This window comes from Cucurbita pepo, chromosome 3 (assembly GCF_057944985.1).
Source record: "Cucurbita pepo subsp. pepo isolate OVF chromosome 3, ASM5794498v1, whole genome shotgun sequence".
NCBI lineage: Eukaryota > Viridiplantae > Streptophyta > Magnoliopsida > Cucurbitales > Cucurbitaceae > Cucurbita > Cucurbita pepo.
Window position 1 is genome coordinate 9617947 of NC_141800.1, and position 7595 is coordinate 9625541.

The following is a 7595-nucleotide window of genomic DNA, read 5'->3' on the forward strand; positions in this document are numbered from 1 at the left end:
TTTATAGTTATCTTGTTTATAGCCCTACAATCAACATACATACGCCAAGAACCATCTTTCTTAGGTACAAGAATAACTGGAACAGAACAAGGACTCAAACTTTCACGTACATACCCTTTAGCAAGGAGTTCTGTAGCGCCCGAGTAAAAAAAAAAAAAAAAAAAAAAAAAAAAAAAAAAAAAAAAAAAAAAAAGAAAAAAGAAAAAAGAAAAAAAGAGGTTACAATAGGGGCAAACTAGTCATTTCGCCTTTATTAGTTGAGGAGTCTATTTTGGCTGAGTTAAAATGGGGAAAAGAGAAAGAAGAGTAGGGTTTTGAGGAAGGGGAGGAGATCGGATCAGAACCGACGCCGGAGAACCGAGTCCCCAATCTAAACCGTTGAATAGCTCGAGGCAAGGTGCTCTCACGAATCGCACCTTCCTATTTCGACAAAACGTTCAAGAACTTCAGGTTAGTCCACGAGTATCTACATTGAGAAGTCATCAAGATTTTCGTGTGCTAGCAACGTTTTGTGTTGATCCTTGGACTCTTACCCTCAACAGCGCTATCTGGTTAAGTTCTGGAGTGAAGGCGGCCAAGATCGGCGTTCGAATCGGAGTTTAAAGATAACGTGATTTTCGGTAAGAACTCGTGTTTTTCTCCAAATTTGAACTCAAATCATAAGATCTGTGATCATCAGAAAAATTTAAGAAAATTCTTTCCAAGGAGTAGAATATGAGGTCTACAAGTTTCGTGAAGAAAATTTAACGAATCGGATTACGGATTGGAAGATAAAAAAATCGGGAGAAAATAGATCGAAACGGGAAAGAGACCTGGAAAATGAAGGCAGGAGAGAGGGTGGAGGCCGCCACGCGTCGGACGGTGTGCAGAGGAGAGCGGCAGAACCGGTGATCGACACGTGTCGATCACCGGCTGGTGAGGCACGTCCTCACCCGGCAGCGGGCACGCATCAGGCGCGCGGACCCGGCCGGCCCGACCCGGCGCCTCTGACCCGCGCCTGCGCGTGGGAGAAGCGCGTAGGGCACGCGCGCGTAGGAAGCGCATGTAGTGACCTTCCAGGGTGCGTGCGTCGCGCGTGGGGCGCATGAGGCACCGTTTTTCTTCCCGTTCGGTCTCTGTTTGCTTGTTTTCCGACCCGATTTTGATGCTGACCCTATTATTATGTGAATTAGGACCTGTGAAGAAAATTCCAGAATTGTTGGAATCCATTCCGTCAAGAAAACTCGAACTCGGGAAGGCACGCGTCGACCAAGTAAGTAGCCATTTGGATTTCCACGAGCAGTACTTGTAGGAACCGCTAGGAACAAGCATGCATGCTACCCCCTATGAAATTAGCTAGCCCGACTTAGCGTGTTATTATAGAAACTGCGAATATAAGATGATTATGGAAAGCTAATACAAAATGTGTATTAAATCTGTTTTGGTTGAGACTCTGATAATGTATGTATGCATGAGGAGGTTGGGAAACTTGTGAAATCTGCGCTCCGGGTAAAGATGGACGTTATCTTCCCGTTGAGCATGTTTGATAATTTTGCATGAACTGCTACGTGTAAACTCTATTGTATGATGATTGCTTGTATTATCTTTCTTGATGAATAGGAAGAAATTATGAGCTTAGATTAGGATGCTTATGGCTAAATAAGCTAGACGAGACCCTAGATTGGGGGACCTCTAGAATACCGTGCAATTAGACCCTCGAAATGATTATCGGCGGAACCAGAGCCCATAATTCCAAACTCGATAGGTTTGTGACACCAGGCACGAGAATCCTAGAGAAACACGAATCTAGTCTAAGGCACCAAGTTCCACCCTAGAAAGAATAATAGGTCACCACGGTAACTGTAGGTAGTCCGCTAGAGTTGAGCAGTGAAGATAGTGTCATCAGAACCTCCACTTCCCTCTCTCCTCCGATACCATACCGTCGAGACAGAGCTCCGGTACGGTGATCGTTGAGCTTTGCAGATCCGGATGGGGAAGTGTGACAGGTGCCCAGACCTAGTGGTGATAGCTAAGGGGTCTTCTGAACAGGACTCCTGGGCCGTAGAAGCCCGTCCCTGAGCGGGGGACGTGGAGCCACTTAGGATGACTCAGTAGCTGACCGGCACATAGGGGGTCGCACCCCGTTTTGTGGATGTATGGTCCCGTGTGAGGGTCGTCAGTTAACCTCCACGAATGATGTTCAGAGAGAGAGTCACGTATTCAGATCCAGCCATACGATCCCCTCAGATTTGCTTATGAGGTCGCGCCTCACCTCAGGACACTGATCATTTCACTGCATAAGATGGGCAAGTCTTTTATGATACAGAAAAGAGAGTTGTAGCTTACATCACCCTGCTTCGAAATCCGAGAAAGACCGTGGTTACGTACCAAGATAAGGATGCGAAAAGAGCCTACAAGTAGGCTGCTTACTGAGTATTCTTTTATACTCATTCCTTTCTACTCTTTTTTTTTTCAGGCGAGTGAGGCCAGGGATCGAGGCGGGAATGCATGCTGAATCTTAATGCCACAGAGGAGTGTCCCGGGACGTCTAGGAGTCTGTGCATAATTTTGTTTAGATTTGCCATGCATTGTTTTGTAAACCGCTTACTTACTATTCATATTTGAACACCTTGTTTTGGATTGTAAACCTCTTACATAATTGTTAAAGTTTTATTTTGTGTAATCTCGTTTCTCTATTGGTTCTTACACGATTTCATTGCATAGTCTGTTGGTCCGGCTCTTAATTTCGAGATTCAAATTTTGGGCTGTGACAGTTTGGTATCAGAGCATGGTTTTAAGGTCCTGTAGACATTAGGTTGTAGAATCTTGTATCTCTGTGGCTTAAGTTTCGACACGCTCCGCCGCGACCTGGTAAGTTCTCTGATAATTGAGAAATAGGAAGACTTGAGTTATATGTTATGGGATCTAAGACGAGGATTAAAATATTAAGGATGTGCTTCTTTGAATTAGGCACAATGAGAACGCATTTTTGACTCACTCCCCTCTGTTGACAGATAATGGCGCCTAAGAGAGGAGGAGATTACCTTGGGCCTGGTTCTAGGAGGGGTAGGAGAAGGGTCGAAGAGGACCCAAATCTTCATTTCCTCGAGATGGAGCAGCATCCACCTCTGGAGGAGAACCCAGAACTGACCTCGGATGAGGAACAAACGCCGCCACCGGCGCCCGTGCCGAGGCGAGCTCGAAGGAAGGCCGAGCCTCGAGTTATTCTTGAGACTGCTCCTCAGGATCATGAACCTGAAGAAGCTCCACCAGCGCCAGCACCGATTCCTGTGGTGCCTGCCCAGTCGACGACGACAGTTTCAAGGGATGAGTTTCAGGCTTTCATGAGAGCCACCATGGAGACTCAGGCACAGATGGCTCAGATAATGCAAACTCTAGCGACAAACCAGACCACTGTGCAGGGGACGAGTGATCCGGGCACGACTATAGAGTTCCGTTATTTGAAGGACTTTCAGAGGTATAAACCGCCCACTTTCGACGGGGGTAAGATGGACCCAGTTGCAGCTGAGGTTTGGCTGGAGGCTGTAGAGACAGCTTTTATATACATGAAATGTCCTCCTGAATATCAAGTCCATTGTGGGACTTACATGCTGAAGGGCGAAGCTCATTTTTGGTGGAAAGGTGCACAGAGGGCCATTACACCAAAGGAAGGGTATATTTCTTGGAATCAGTTCAAGGAAGCCTACTTATGTAAATATTACCCAGTGGTTGCCCGACACAAGTGTCAGACAACATTCCTAGAACTGAAACAGGGGGACAAAACTGTTGAGGATTATGATCTGGAGTTTAATAAACTGGCAAGGTTCTGCCCTGAGTATGTCAGTAACGAGAAGATGAAAATTGATCGTTTTATCGCTGGTCTCCGGATAGAGCTTCAGGGTCCAGTTTTGGTACAAACAACTTCAGATTATGCTGTAGCCTTGAGAGTGGCAACAGTGATGGAAATGCCGCGGCAGGTGGTAAAGCAAAATGTGCCAGTGGTGACCACTCAGAATGCCTTTGGCCAACGAAGAAGGCCTAACAGAAACTCTTTTAGATCTGACAGACAGCCTCGAGGACGTTTTGAACGTCGGGGTAGAGCCCCAGAGTATAACAGACTTGAATGCCCTAATTGTAGGAAATATCACGAGGGAGAGTGTTTTGCTGGAACAGGAGGATGCTTTGGTTGTGGCAAGCCAGGCCATCGCATAGCTGACTGCCCTCATAAGAGAAACCATGAGGGAAACAGACCTGTTGGACAGTATCAGAGGGGTCGGGGAGCCACACAGCAAGCTCGAGTTGTGGCCCATGCTATCACGACTAGGAAAGCAGAAGAGACTGGCACAGTGGTGACAGGTACACTACCTATCCTTGATCACCTAGCATTTACGTTATTTGATTCAGGTACTACCCACTCATTTATTTCTAAGGGGTTTGTGAAATCTGCAAACTTAGAATTAGAACCTCTAGAGATTCCCCTTACTGTGTCTACACCAGCAAATGAAGCAAATAAATGCTTGACTGCTACCCATAGGGTTAGGGGTGGTAGTGTGATAGTTGCAGGGCGAAAACTTGTAGCATCCTTGATTGTTCTGTGTATGCAAGACTTTGACGTGATCCTAGGGATGGATTGCTTGGGCGAGAATTGAGCCCTCATCGATTGCGAAGCAAGAAAGGTAACCTTTAGGCCCCTGATGGGAGAGAACTTTGAATTCAAAGGGGATATATCCAGAAGCACCCCTAGGGTCATCACGGCGTTGAAGGCTAGAAAAATGTTGAATTAGGGAGCCTGGGCAATTCTGGCTAGTGTGACAAAAGTCAATAAGACCAGTCTAAAGGTATCCTCTGTTTCTGTGGTTGGGGAATTTGAGGATGTATTTCTAGAAGAACTCCCAGGGTTGCCCCCTAATCGAGAGGTAGATTTTGTTATTGACCTCGAACCAGGGACAACACCGATATCCAAAGTGCCATATAGAATGGCACCTGCAGAGCTCAAGGAGCTAAAGATACAGTTACAAGAACTTTTGGACAAGGGATTCATACGGCCTAGCGTCTCACCTTGGGGAGCCCCTATGCTATTTGTTAAGAAGAAAGATGGAACTATGCGATTATGTATAGATTATAGAGAATTAAACAAAGTCACGATCAAGAATAAATATCCTCTCCCAAGGATAGATGACCTGTTTGACCAATTGCAGGGTGCAACGGTGTTCTCTAAGATCGATCTGCGATCAGGATATCACCAGATGAGAATCAGAGAGGAAGACATACCTAAAACAGCTTTTAGAAGTCGCTATGGACATTATGAGTTCATAGTCATGTCTTTTGGATTAACCAACGCTCCTGCAGTGTTTATGGAGTTGATGAACCGAGTGTTTAAGGAATTCTTAGACACCTTCGTGATTGTGTTCATTGACGACATCTTGGTGTATTCTAAGTCTGAAATGGAGCACGAGGAACACCTGAGGAGGGTCTTAACTCTACTGAGAACCCATCAGTTGTACGCCAAATTTTCGAAGTGCGAATTTTGGCTGCAGGAAGTGGCTTTTCTTGGACACGTGGTGTCCGTCAGGGGGTAACTGTGGATCCAGCTAAGATTGAAGCAGTCTTGAAATGGCCTAGACCAACCATGGTCACTGAAGTAAGGAGTTTTCTGGGTCTAGCAGGCTACTATAGAAGGTTTGTACAAGATTTCTCAAAAATGTCTGCAGCGTTGACACAACTAACCAAGAAGGAAAAACCTTTTATCTAGACTCAAGAGTGTGAACAGAGTTTTTTAGAACTGAGGAAGAGGTTGGTCACCGTGCCTGTACTTACAGTGCCTGACGGATCAGGCGGACTTGTGGTGTACAGCGACGCTTCAGGAAAAGGGCTAGGTTGTGTACTCATGCAAAAGGGCAAAGTGATAGCCTACGCCTCTAGGCAGCTGAAAGAGTATGAGCGCAACTACCCCACCCACGATCTGGAACTAGCAGCCGTGGTATATGCATTGAAAACCTGGCATCACTACCTGTATGGGGAGAGAGTTCAAGTGTACACGGACCATAAGAGCCTCAAGTATTTGTTTACACAGAAAGAGCTCAACATGAGACAGCGAAGGTGGTTAAAACTAGTTAGGGACTATGACATTGAAATACTTTACCACCCTGGAAAAGCTAATGTAGTGGCGGACGCCTTGAGCAGAAAGGCAGCCCACACATCTGCCCTTATCACGAGGCAGAAGTACCTACAGGATGAGATACAGAGGGCTGGAATAGAAGTCTTGGTTAGAGGCATTACCGCTCAACTAGCGCAACTGTCGGTCCAACCCACCCTCAAGAGACGTATCATTGAAGCTCAGAGAATTGATACGCACCTCAGTAGGATCTGGGGTCAGCAAGAAACTGAGAGACCAGAGGGATATTCAGTCTCTTCTGAAGGGGGTTTGATGTGGCAGGACCGATTATGCGTACCTCGGGATGAGAAGATCCTACAAGAAATCATGACTGAGGCATACAACACGTCCTACACGTTCCACCCTGGTAGTACTAAGATGTATCAGGATTTGAAGTGTAGTTATTGGTGGCCGAGAATGAAGAAGGATGTGGCTGAGTATGTGAGTCGGTGTTTGACCTGTCAGCAAGTAAAGGCCCCGAGACAGCGACCAGCAGGGTTGTTGCAACCGTTGGATATTCCGCAGTGGAAATGGGAGGAAATAAGCATGGATTTCATCGCGGGCCTACCAAAGACTCGACGAGGCTTTAATGTCATCTGGGTCATTGTGGACAGATTGACTAAAGCGGCCCACTTTATACCCGGTAGAGCTACTTACCGAGTGGACCAGTGGGCCCGGTTGTATGTTAAGGAGATAATCCGCCTGCATGGCGTGCCAGTGAACATTGTGTCTGACAGGGATGCTAAGTTTACTTCTAACTTCTGGAAGGGGTTACAGAAGGCGTTGGGAACGCAACTCAAGTTCACTACAGCTTTCCACCCTCAGACCGATGGGCAAACCGAGAGACTTAATCAGACCCTAGAGGATATGTTGAGGGCGTGTGTAATAGACTTTGCAGGTTGCTGGGACGAGCACCTGGCCCTCATGGAATTTGCCTACAACAATAGTTACCAGGCAACCATCCAGATGGCACCATTCGAAGCTCTATATGGGCGGAGGTGCAGGACCCCTATATTCTTGGAGGAGGTAGGCAAGAAACAGTTGTTGGGGCCGGAGTTGGTACAGACTACCAACGCAGCGGTACAGAAAATCAAACAGAGGATACTCTCTGCACAAAGTCGGCAGAAGAGTTATGCAGACTCTCGTAGGAAAGACCTCGAGTTTGCAGTGGGTGATCACGTCTTCCTGAAGGTAGCCCCCATGAGAGGAGTGCTGAGATTTGGGAAGAAGGGCAAGCTGAGCCCGAGGTTCGTGGGACCCTTTGAAGTCCTAGAAAGGGTAGGGCTTGTGGCCTACAAACTAGCATTGCCACCCACACTCGCCGTGGTGCACAACGTATTCCATGTATCGATGTTGAGGAAGTACACCCCAGATCCCACTCACATCATTGATCACGAAACGCTTCCCATCCGGAAGGACCTATCGTATGAGGAGAAATCCATAGGGATATTGGCACATGATG

At 46.8% G+C, this 7595-nt stretch overlaps 1 long non-coding RNA gene across 2 annotated transcripts; it reads left to right on the top strand.

Annotated features, from left to right (window-relative positions):
* Positions 1 to 300: 300 nt before the first annotated feature.
* Positions 301 to 2600, top strand: LOC147793208 (uncharacterized). Of its 2 annotated transcripts, XR_015420481.1 has the most exons (4): positions 301 to 450; positions 543 to 620; positions 1173 to 1252; positions 2456 to 2600. It is a non-coding gene; the product is annotated as an uncharacterized LOC147793208 (long non-coding RNA). The 2 variants fall into 2 exon arrangements; XR_015420480.1 differs by lacking the exon at positions 2456 to 2600 and having other exon boundaries at positions 1173 to 1692.
* Positions 2601 to 7595: the final 4995 nt, after the last annotated feature.